Source organism: Anser anser (genome assembly GCF_964211835.1).
Source record: "Anser anser genome assembly, chromosome: 1".
Classification (NCBI taxonomy): Eukaryota; Metazoa; Chordata; class Aves; order Anseriformes; family Anatidae; genus Anser; species Anser anser.
Window position 1 is genome coordinate 20,682,992 of NC_139720.1, and position 13,308 is coordinate 20,696,299.

Genomic DNA, 13,308 nt, shown 5'->3' on the forward strand with positions numbered 1-13,308 from the left:
CAAAATAATTTAGGAAAGAAACTTCCTGTGCCAGAAGCATACTAATGTGTTCTTAAAAAGACAGAGAAAGAAAAACAGCATGAATATGAATCTTAAACCTAGAAAGGGAAATATCCCCTGGGTTCTGATCAAATTATGGCTGAAATCAACCTGTGTTTTTTATTTGGTACAAAATCAGAAACCGTATGAAACAAGCTCGGCAGTTGTAAGAGTCCAACATCTAGTTTGCAAAATCTGAAAATCCTTCTCTCCTCTTCCTTTCGATCTTGCCCCTTATATTTTCCAAAATACCTTAACAGCAGGGGCTCCAGCACATAAACTGCCCTGTCAATAGTCTCTCATGAGTTCACAAAGAATAAGCAGGACTGCAGATGGAAAGGGCCACATTCAGTGGAGCTGCTGACATGAAGAGGCAAAAGTGCAATATAGTGAGCATACAAGGAAGATGCTGTGACTTATGAGATTGCTAAAGTCCATCCAGGGCCTTTAAAATGCCCTTAAAAAGCCTTGAGGTTAACATCTTTCTCTCTCCAATTAATATTTACCTCTTTGTTCCAATTTTTTGGTTAAAACAAAACCAACACCAACACCACCCCCAATAAATAAATAAATAAATAGATAGATAGATGATAGATAAAATTGCTTCTTGTTGCATCACAGTAGTAAAAGCAGTTTTAGTCTTATCATATTACAAGGTTATTGTTGTTGTTGTTATTGTTGTTTTATTTTTTAACCAATATCCTGTCTTCTGCAATTAATGATAGTAAGCATAATAAATGTTCTCTGAGATCAATAATGGTGTGTAAGGTCTGTGTAATAAATAAATAAATAAATAGTTGAGAATATGAATACCAACCTGATCTAACCTTACATTTTGTTTTCAGAAGTAACAGAGGTGACAGCATATGTACCATGTTCTGTTTGAAGCCTTGTTGCTAAAGTCTTTCCCCTGAGAAGGCAAGGTGGACTATTTGAGGAGAAACATTCTGAAAAGGATCAACAGGACTAAGAATACTCAGTTAAAAAACATATAGGAGAAGCAAAAGAGAGGACGTCACCTCAAGTTAAGAATACTTTTACGTATCCCTTGTAGATATCTTCCGGTAGATTTTAAGATTGTCTCTTTTTGCCCTCAAGCATATGGTAGATGCAGTGATATTTTTGTATTTCATTTTACCATGTCTATATGGGTAAGACAATGAGATGTACGTGTGTGTAACCTGGTTTTGGTCTGAAAGACTAGTATAAATGAAAGCTTTACAGATAAGTGTTTTCAACACACCCAAGTTGACAGGAGACATTTCATAAGTGAGTTTGTGGGAGAGAAAGAAAGAAAGAAAGAAAGAAAGAAAGAAAGAAAGAAAGAAAGAAAGAAAGAAAGAAAGGAAGGAAGGAAGGAAGGAAGGAAGGAAGGAAGGAAGGAAGGAAGGAAGGAAGGAAGGAAGGAAGGAAGGAAGGAAGGAAGGAAGGAAGGAAGGAAGGAAGGAAGGAAGGAAGGAAGGAAGGAAGGAAGGAAGGAAGGAAGGAAGGAAGGGAGGAAGGAAGGAAGGAAGGAAGGAAGGAAGGAAGGAAGACAACAACAACAAACACACCACAAAAACTACCACCACCACCAACAACAACAAAATGAAAAGAAGCAAATTAAAAATAAATGAGAAAATATCATAATGACACACATTCTCTTTCTATTATGAAATTGCTCCTTTCTTCAAAGCAGAGGTGTGATGGGTATAGGCATTGTTTCAGAAAATACACTGGAAGTGAATAACACTGAGTAGAACCACAGTGCCCAGCAGATATATGAACCGTACTGCGGAAACAGGCAGGCACTTGACAACCTTTGCTTGTCTACATAATGGTTAGAGGCAATCATTTTGATGTGACTTTGCAAAACAGGCACATAAGCCATGAGTATCAACACAGATAGTGAATAACACTTTAAACTGGCTTCTACATTCTCCCAGGATAGCTGCATTCTTTGGGGTTAGTGATAACAACTGTGTAGTATTTACTCTGAGAACACATGCCAGTAAGATCAGATGATTCTTCTAATTGACTTCAAATAGAATAATTTGAGTGAGTGCTTTTTGTAAACACCACAGCAGTATTTTTTAACTCTACACTAATCGCATATCTCTAACCTCATATGAGGTTTTTAGATGGGCTGAGTTGTTTCATTATTTGCCAAAAATGACAAAGATCAGTGCAATTCAGTGATGCTGCCAATGTGGCACCACCCTGTTCTTTTGTTTTATCATTAGCCCAAAGAGAAATGTGAATGTTCTGTTTGGTTTGTGTTTGAATATCATATAGTCCAAAAGGCCATGCTTACAGTAAAATAATTTTTGTTATGGTCTCCAAATATTGCAGACATTTAGTTCTATTAAGGCAAAACTACACCGCATGCCTGAATTTTGAGCCAAGTTATATTTTTGTGACCACTTACACATAGCTGCAGTTTGATTTTCCCATGGTTCAGCAGAGCCAGAAAAAAATACATATATAAAAAAATATAAAAATAATATTCTTCTCTATGGAAGTTTGCATTGTGAATTTTTGCCTTAATTTGCCTCTCCTACAAAAATACAGACATGTAAATTTTATAATACCAAGTATTCATGCCCTAAGGAGATAATGAAAGCATTTCAGAGATCAAAGTAAGACTGAACGTGGGAAAGGATTAGATACGGGACTTTTTACTATGCTCCTTTGATTCCAGTTCTAGTATCAACTTAGTCATGATCGTGAATGTTACAAGGAAAAGCAAATAATCTTTCCATTTCTATTTCTTAATTTTTACTTGGCAATAAGAAAACATAAATAAGTACTAGGAATGCACAGTATAAACACTGTTAACAGCTTGTCTTTCATAGAGATCATCAATTCAGAAATGTACATAGCAAAAAAAAATGTGTGAAAAGAAGTCAATGAGTTTGTAACTAGTCTCACTTAACAGTTATTAAGTGAGCTACAACTTCAGTTATCTGTAGCCTAATGGTACTCATCAAGTTATGGAATTCTATCCTGCCTTCAAATAAATCAAAGAAATCAAATACATTATTATCAGCCTCTTCCAGTGACTTTACTATGATCAGAGAGAATTCAGTAGAAATACAAAGTTCAGTGATACAGTCCAACTAATGTAACTGAAACATAGACACATGCATGATAAGTTTTTAGATTTTGAAATAGCAACTGCTTCTAAGTATATTCATCGTATTCTGTTTCCAGACAGTGTAATAATGAAACCATAAAAGACTCATGGACTCACTTTACAACCACTACTGGAAGAACATATACTTACTTGAATTTTAAGTGAAGAATACAAATCCTTTTTTTGACACCAAGGTCCAGCGCAATGTCTCTCTCTCTATATATATTATTTTTTATTTTTTTATTGACTTCATGACTTCATAAGGTTTTCCAGTTTTCAGATATAAGTTCCCTCTACTAGAATCACAAAATGCTTCTTTCAAATTGGCTCTTTGATATGGAAGAAAATAACTGTCTTCATAACATAGCCATTTGGGAGATGGGCTCATTGTACAGGGTATAGAGACAGGCAAATTTTAGCCTCCTGAAACTAATTTCTGTAGGTCTTTTCTGCAGTCTTTCCTTGTAGTATCCCTGCAGTCTTTTCATGCAGTAGCTGGAGAGAAGATGGGTTCTTTGAGAAGCAGTTCCCAAATTCCTGCTCTGAATAACTTCATGGAAGAGCCTCATACCTTCTATGGACTATTGGAGAAACCTATGGAGATTACTTTCACTGAGCTCATGTTTGCTTTTATGTGTCTCACTGAATTTCCTTCTCTTTTAGCTGTTTGTTCTCGTAACTTACTATCTTAGCATCTCTTTTTTTTAACCTATGTGTCCTGGAGCTGTTAGAGAGTTTTTTAAGAGAGTCAATATATTCCCCCTTGTGTGGCAAGTCTGCAGAGAGAAAAATTGATAAGTTCCTGGCAGCAAAGGAACTGAAGTTGTACTGCTTGTGTTTTCCACTCGTTTCAGCAGCTGACATTGTATGTCATGGAAGAAATTTAGAACAAGTTTCTTGCCAGTTAGTCTGGAAAGCACCTTTGTTCATGATGGCCTTTTTTCCAGGATCACTGAAAGCATATTTACTAGTGACGAAATTCAATATGAAAAAAATCTGCACTAGTATTACCAGTCAAAACTGGTTAGAGCATGGGAGGTGTCTGCTGACTTTCTGCCTGCAATAAGAAGGTATATTGCATACACTTAAAAAAATAAAATCATACACTTACTTTGCTTCTTTTTTATTTATTTATTTTTTTTTCTGATGAAAATACGCCTGTTACATATTTTTCACGCAACACAAATGAATTAAAATACCATTCCTCACCATCATGACAAATACAAACTTTAAATACGTGAATTGCCTTCAGATAGGAAACACAAGGCATGGCAAGCAATGTCTGTTGTCTGTTAATATTGCAAGAGTATTCTTAATTAATTCCCTGCTCTTAATTACTGCAGCACTTAAGTGTCAGGATAATCCTATCTGGAGGGAAAGCAATAACAATAGTGTTACAGGTTGAGGATCCTGCAGAAGAAAACTGAATGAACTTCCTCTAGTGGAAGTCCTTCTCTATTATTCTGTTAGGAATGGGGTCTGGCCAGGGACAGAACGACAAATATGATGGCTTCCTGGGCAGAGGATACATATGATGTTAATTAGAACACTGGAAAAATTACAGAAGCCCATGTAGGTTCCTAGCAGGAATGTCACAGGGTAGCCACCATGCACATGTACAATAGGTTTAAGACTAATACTGATTCTGATATTGCAACTACTTGCTCAGAGTCAGAAGAAGGCAAAGGATTCCATAATTGATCGTTACTGTTAAGTGTGACCTGATGTAGACATGTCTGTGCAAAAGTTTCACTTTCCTACCTGGGTTCCCAGAAGTTCCCTTCTCTCCTTCTGCAATGTGTATCTAAACTGTGCTTTGAGGGGTTCAAACCATGCTGACTCCAAACAGTAAGACTGGGAAAGAGGCTCACTAGGACTCACAGGTTATCTTCTAAAATACGGTATCCACCCCTGGTGCCTTATTAACTGCATCAGAAGAAAACACACAATTGACAGCTAAATATATTTTTAGTAACGCACATCTAGGCTCTCCAACAGATACTTGTAGACATTTCTCAAATCGTGCCTGGGTTGAAAAGAGTGGGTGGGTTTGAATGTATAACATGTACACAGCCAGTTTTGAAGTTTCTTTAAAGATTGTTCTACATATATTGAAGATATATCTTGAAGTGTTATGGAACTGGTAGCCTGGGCTCTGTCCTTTACAGAAAATCTTATTTTCTTAGTAGAATTCCTGTTGCCTTTCTTTGTGTAAATCCCAGAAAACAGTGAAGCAAATAAATGAATAAATAATGAATTCTTAACAGCGCCTCAGGGAGGTCTACGTTTCTTAGCTATCAATGCAGAAGATGAAACGTTTATGTGTAAACATGCTTTTCTCTTTGTGGATCTGGTTATAAAGGATTTTAAAATAGAATTAAAACTAATAATATAAAAAAAATAGTTACTATAAAGATCAGATATTATAGAAGGGCTAAAGATGATATACAATACTTTAATCTTTAATCTAAACATTCACCTTCTTTCTTTTCATCATATATTTGAATGTAGCCAAATGAACTCTGCTGGAGTGTTTTCCTCCATATTTGAGACATAAAATACACTAAAATTTTTTTACTCTTAATATCTCTCTAAGTACTCTATAGATATTTATAGGCTGTGAACGGCTCCTGAAAAAGTTAATCCTTGCATACTCAAGAATTTTATATATGGTAAACTGTTTCAGTAAATAATTATGACTGTAACTCATCAATGGACCCAGCACAGGATTAATAAGTATTTGTACTGAATTGTACTTGAATAGTTCAATGCCATCTTATCTTCCTCGTTAGTGTTATTTTAGAAAACTAGCTGACATCTCCATTCTGATAATGTGGCCATCATATTAGATAGTACCTACAAAAGCAGAAGAAAAGGCCAATACTTATTCTGTTTCATTCTGGCATGCAAAGTTTTCTAGTTTAAATGAATATGTTATGAAATCTAACATTATTTTGAAACAAATTTTTTCTTCTAAATGGCTGTTTTACTCTCTATCCACACAGGATGTTCAGATTCCTTGAGATACACATTCTTTAACTAATCACCAGAATTGTAAATCAATAATTAGATTAGGAGCCTCTTACAAAAAGCAAGGGATTTGCTCTCCCTGACTAACAGCAGTCATGTAGTTCATAATTAGGATTATTCCTTTCAGGAGACTGAAGATTACAGTGATATGTATACTATGGCATATTTTATCCTTAGATATCTCTTCCAGTTCTTTATTCCAACTTGGGCAGTGCTCTATTACTTATGTGTCTGCTCCCCTGATCACAAGACAAAACCAAAGTGAGCATGATGTTTGCTTTTTGAATTTATAGAATTTGGCATTTTGAACGAAGCTCCCAGCAGACTGGCCTCCCCTGCTGAAATATGTCAGTAGCCATCTCTCCTTGTTATCCAAATGGCCTTTTTGATGAATGGCAGCAGCAGTCTTTCCTTGTTAGAGCTAGTTAGCTGAATGCTCATCATTATTGTTTTAGCATAATTATCTTTAGGGTTAGGTGGAGGCCAGGCTGTTCCCCATTAATGCTACAATGCTGGAGTTAATTTTTGTTCACAACTGTTACCACTAAGGCATGAAAACAGATTGAGAATACTGAAAAAAAACAATGCATCACTTAGTCATGCAGAATATACAAGAATATTTTTTTATTTCTTCCTTTTTTAGAAAGTACCATTTCAAAAATTCTTTGAAGTGCATAAACCTATATTTATGTCAAATGAAATGTTATTAATCTTTTGAACAGGAATGAATTTTCAGAAATGTTTGTATTTCTCTGTCTTGATTAAACTAAACATAATCTCCTTATGTCATTGCATGTCCGAGAACGGGGAGAGAAAAGGAGAGAGGTGGGTAGAATTCTTTGCTGAAGAAATGTGAAGTGATTGTGATGAATGAAGTTATAACAATAGAAATGTTGCGATAGTTTCAGGCTTTACCTCAAACAAAGGGCAGGGGTGAGGGTGGGGGGAAAATCTCTGTTCTAATCTCTTGATGAGATAACTCGTACATGTCCCCTTACTGGAAAACCTCAGTCCACCACCTCTGATTGCATGGCTGTTATGTAAGCCATTATTCAGATTACAAAACTGAGGTCTGATTGCAATTCATTCTCAGGGACAGAAGCTTCACTCGGTCTATTCAAATTTTCAAAGAAAGCACCTGTTTGTGGTGTTCCAGCATGTAATTACATTTCCCTTGTAAGTCTGCTAGATCAGCTGTAGAAGGGAGAGGTCTCCAGGTGCTGGAGCCTGGTGGAGAGCAGAGAGAAAGAGGTAGAGGAGGGGATGTTGGAAAGGTTGGCTCTAGTCCTGTATGTGAGATTTGGATAAAGTTTTTTTGTTTGTTTCTTTGCACTAGAAATTGGCATTTCTTTTATAATCTGTTGATTTGAACATATATACTGTAATATTTCTCTGCTGTTCTAATGCAGAGGTGTAGTTTTCTGTGCACTAGCAAGAGGAAACTCTCGGCAAGGTGTTCTCTGATAGAAGCTCATACTTTTGGTTTCTACTTGCCCTCATACTCCTGTCAGGGTTAAGATATTTAACAAACAATACTCATCTCCTTTCTCTACTATTTCCCTTTCTCATGACCTGGATAGCTTAAAGTTTTGTGATGACTAATTCCAAGTGAATTCTGTTATGAACTTATTTGTTTCAGTGAATGAGGCAGACTTCCTAAGTGAACACGGCCTGTAAGCAGTGTTGTAAAATGTAGTCCTGTTCTTATGGAAGTGAAATGGAGAATGAATTTAACACAGAGCTTCTTTCAGCAGAGCAAGTAACTACTGTGAGGAGTAGGGATCAGGGAGAGCTAAGGTATTCATACAGTGCTGTCAGCTGAAGGTATTGTTGGAGAGATAAGACAGGGTGAGAAAATAGTTCTAGCAATATATGTTGCTCCAGGACAACCTCCACCCACTTTATTTATTTTATTTATCTGTTACATTATTTAAATAAATATATTTAGTTTCTTTAGGAGGTTATGCATTATTCAAATCACAGTTCTGAGGCAATTTATTCAGATGCAAAAAGTACTTCAAATTGATTTTGAAACTATCAGTAGCAGAGAAAAAACAAAGGTGGGTTGGAGCACAAACAGGTTTATAAAATATTTACACAAATAATTGTACATTTCATGTCTTGATAGACTTATATTTTGTGATCCCCAAAGTACTAGTGAACATTAGCTATTCTTGACATTGAATTTAATTAAGCATGTCTACAGTTCATAAACATGGTGAGTAACAAAGTGCTCACTGGAAATCTTTTTCTCATCGCTATTTAAAAACAAAATAAAAACATTACATTAAGTAGACAAAGAAAAAAAATGAATATGCTCTGTAGTCATTTTGAACTCAGGAGTTAGAAAGTAAGAGTGTTCAAATTTGAAATGTAATCCAGTGAGGGTATTATGTACCTTACATTACTCATATGTTGTGTAGTAGCTTCATTGTCACTGAGCAATAATTTTTGTGATTTAGTTCTGTCATATTGCATGAGTTTTCCCTAGACGTTTATATTAGGACCAGCTTTTGTGTGCCACATAGCTGAGCCTGGCTCTAATCTGCAACTGATTTACTACTGTTGCCTGCAGGGCCATCATTTGTGTACTTAGCAGAACTAGTGGACATACCAGCTTTGACATAACGTACAGGAAATATTTCTTAAAAAAAATCAAGCTCACCAAACCCCAAGGCTGTCAGTCAAATAAAGTCACATTGACTGAGTAAAAGCTGAACAAAGTTCTTGAGGTCCGGCCTGTTATTTAATATCACATTACCAGTTTCTCTTATTTAATAAAAACTTAAAGGATGGTCTTGAGCTCAGAAAGCAATAGTGCACATGCCCATATTTAAGCACGTGTGAAGTCCACTTGATCTGAATACCTCCTGCAGCAGAAGGCGAGGGGAAGTTTGGGAAAACTTCCTCTTCTTTGGTCATATCTTCTTGTAAGATATGACACTGGACAGAGGAAAAACATGAAGTAGCTGTTTAGGCAAATTTTGTGAAGGCAAAAACAATTTTCATGGTTATTAAGAAGGCTGCGGAACAAAAATGCCCACCAGTGTTCTTACGTCTCTTATCTCCTACTCTGCTTTTAATGAAATAAAATTCCCACAAAGAATATAAATAAGGGAGAAAATAAACAATGATACACTTATCTTGAGTTTTTTTTGTTATTGCTCTCACTATGGTGTCAGAAACTCTCCCATCTAAGAGTGTTTTTTTTTTTGTTTTTTTTTTAAATAATTGATTTTCTGGGGTGCTTCATAACTAAAAAAAAAAAAAAAAAAAAAAAAAAGCTTGCACCAAGACTTAGAAAGAATCTGTTTTCCTTTAGAAATAAAGGAAAGTGACATTCGGATTTGTAAAAGATTACAGTTTAACACTCCAAGAGTTTATTTATCCATTTTTTTTCCTCTGGTTTCTGAATATTAGAGTACGTGGGAGAAAAGTTGGTTTTGCCATGATGTCATAAAGGTCCTTTTATAGTCATTTTAAGAGTATTATTGTGGCTATTTAGATTTGTTAAAATTACTAAATGTCAAATAACCATATTTTGCTTGTTTATAAATAAAGTTTTATGGCTTTTTTTTTTTTTTAAATAATATTCATATTAAATTCAATGTGGCCATGATTTCACTCCTGAAGCAGTTCTTTCTGGCAGCTTGCAAAGTGTATGTAGTCAGTTACAGTTATATTCTTTGCCTTTAAAAGATGAAGAAACTGACATTAAATTTATGCTGTGCAACATTTGATTGTGTGTCTTTAGATAAAATGATCATGGACCATTTTTGATGCAATATCTCAGACACTAAATAAGTGGTTTGGTCATCTTTTCTTTCTAGAACAGAATTTGATATGTGGCTTTCTTCCAAAACCAAGAGCATTATAATGTGGGAACTCAACCTGCTAAACTTGTGAGGGAATGGATAATTGTTGTTGTAGGTGTTCAAATACCAAGTCATTTATATTTTATCCTGTTTGTTTCCAGCAACCATTACCTTTGCAAATTTGGCAAATCTCTCCACTTAGCTCACATCTCCATTGTTTACAAACTAATTGTGGAATTCAACAGTTGTGAACGTTACCCTACACACAGAGACCTACAGTGTTGTTTTCTTAAGAATGTCTTCTTTAAGTACAGTGGGATTATTTTTATTTGCCTGGGATATAGTTTCCTGAAGAAATCCCAATTTTCTGACTTCATATGACATCCCCATGGAGCAGTAAAGCAACTGTAACAGACAGGCCAAGCAGCTAAACTGCTGTCAGTGGCAGTGTATGAAGAATTAGTGGCTGAAAAAAAATGTTCTCTCCTAAGGTAACAAGTACTTGAAGAGCAGAAGGGGTCTTGTGGCTGTGAAGAATAGCTTTTTATTTATTTATTTATTTATTTATTTATTTATTTATTTATTTATTTATGGAGTTCCAGGTTTGTGTGAATCGAGTTTAATTTGTACACTGGATCCCAGTGACAGAGAGATTTAACGGTTAAATAAAACACTTATCAGAACACTTTTGATCAGTTTTAAATTGCACAAAAAAGGCATTTCAGGACACTTGGGGATATTTCCATCAAGCTGTAGGTGATATTTTCAGTGAAACTATTTTTCTAGAGAATCTCATATTTAAGCTGTGTTTTTGTAAGTGATTAACATATAAGTCGTAATCATTGCATGTTTGCAGCTGGCATCAAGAAAACAAAATTCAGACAATATTTTTAGTGTTTCATTACTTTTTTACAGGATTTTTTTGGTTTCTTAAAATGTTCTACCTGCCTGAAATCTTCCTCCAATGTAGCGCAAATGGGACTTCAGAAATGATAGTGAAGCATGACCCCAACATCCTATGCAGACCCCCTGTACAACCAAATGGCAAACCAGTTTTACAACACAGGCAATTTCACAGAAGACAGAGAGGTCCATGCTTATGACTTATTTGTATGATGATGGACCAGATTTCAATGTAATTGGCTTATTCAAATCACATTAGCAGGAAATACAGACAAAAATGCAAAGAATGAAGTTGCTTGCAGCCTTATCTAAAATCTCTTACACGTAGTCTGTTCTTTCTGAAAGCCTGTAAATCCTGGGAATCAGAACAAAAGCTAGAGGAAGTGCCATTAAAATAGGGCTCCAGAATTGTAGAAACTGTAAATAACTTAAGACCCTCTTAGAACTTCCAGTTTGTAAAGGGCACATGTATATCAACAGTACTTTAATATAGCCTATTTTTGACTAAATGATAGATGAATACCCCTGGGTAAGGTTTCCTTCTATATTATGTGGATTTATAGTATTTTTACAGTATTTTTACTTTTTCAGGATGATGTCACAAATATATATATCTTATGCATGAGAACTAATTTCCATATATCTGTATTTTGAAAGTGTTGCATAATTTAAAAAAATAATAATAATAAAATCCAGTACTCTGCAGTTTTGGTGGAGCAAGACTAACACAATCACATTTAAAAAAGAACCTACACAACTCCTACACAACTATTTCTACTCAAGTCTTGTCATTTTGTACATGCAATATCATTTCATAGCTTTTGAAGCCTATTACTAACTTAATTTTACTTTTGCATGATATTATATCTAAAAGAACTCAATACTAGCCAAATTTCAACAGCTGTGTGCATCTCCAAGAAACTTTGTAAATAGCATAAGTTTCCAAAAAAAGTTAATGTGTATCTATGTTAAACCATTTTAGCCAATTTTAACCATTTCAGATTTTCTTATTGCAAGCAGTTAATGAAATGAACTACTGAAAGGAGGGAGGGGTTTTGAAAGAAACAAAGAGCAAGTTTTACTGTTTGCTCTCTCAAAAGCTAAAAATAAGATACAACAGTAAAGAGAGGAGGAGGAGGGGAAAAAAAAAAGACTAAGTCTTGCAGGAAAAAAATGGTGTTTTTTTGTTATTATATTTTTATTTATTTATTTTTGACTCACAACAAATATGCTCATATAAGCCAAATAATATTTCTGGCAAACTTTAATTCTGTTGGTTTCCATTTCCATAGGCTGTCCAGCATTATGAGGTCTCTACTGTGACCCTCTCTCTCCTGCATTAGCTAGGTGACTTGCTGGAGAAGAACATCAAACTTCTGGTGTACATAGAAGCTACAGAACAAGATTTCCTCATGGTAGTATACTGGTCCCTCAAATCTTTACCTTTTTCTTTCTCTTTCTGATCTGACCGCAAGTTCTGTACACTACCCCATTTCTCTGCTGAAGTTTTCTTCTTTCACTTCTTGTTCCCATCATTCAATTTTCTACACTATGGAATTAACTCACACTATCTCCATGTCAATCTCCAAATCCCCACCCTCTGCCTGAATGTTCTTCCCTTCCCTTTCTTTTGGTCACTTTTTATTTTTCTTCATTTGGGTTGAATGGTTTTGTGGTTGTCCTCTAGATGGGGAGGACAGAACACTGAAGGAAGAGAAGAAATGGGATCTCAGAAGAGATGTCACAAATTTCCTACATCCCAAAAAGTTTAGTTGCCAAGAATGTTTTCCACATTCATTTGAATCCCCAATGCTCATGTAGGCAGTCTTTTTTTGAGAGTTTTATTAGCAAAAATCCATTGAGTTTGCATAAGCTTAGACATTTAAGGGAAGTAAAGTTTGGTACTTTCAAGCATAATCTTCCACAGATGTCAAAAGTGTAAAGCAACTGTCTCCCACATTTTAAGTCACTAATTCCTTCTGTACAAATAAACTAGTGGTAGATAAAGTAAGAGCAACTGACATCATCTACCTGGACATGTGCAAAGAATTTGACACTGTCCCTCATGATATCCTTGCCTCTAAATAGGAGACATGAATTTGACAGATATACCACTTGATGGGTAAGAAATTGACTGGATGGTCACACTCAAAGAGTTGTGGTCAATGGCTCAATGTCCAGGTGGAGATCAGTAACGAGTGGTGTTCCTCAGGGGTCAGTATTGGGACTGGTGCTGTTTAACATCTTTGTCAGTGACATGGACAGTGGGATCAAGTACATCCTCAGCAAGTTTGCCAACAACACCAAGCTGTGTGGTGCAGTTGACATGCTGGAGGGAAGGGATGCCATCCAGATGGACTGTGACAGGCTTGAGAGGTGGGCCTGTGCAAATCTCATGAGGTTCAA

General features: G+C 35.6%; 1 long non-coding RNA gene across 1 annotated transcript; it reads left to right on the plus strand.

Annotated features, from left to right (window-relative positions):
* Window positions 1-7,386: 7,386 nt before the first annotated feature.
* Window positions 7,387-12,672, plus strand: LOC310897685. Its single transcript, XR_014582483.1, has 3 exons — window positions 7,387-7,435; window positions 12,195-12,317; window positions 12,590-12,672. It is a non-coding gene; the product is annotated as an uncharacterized lncRNA (long non-coding RNA).
* The last annotated feature ends 636 nt before the right edge of the window (window positions 12,673-13,308 follow it).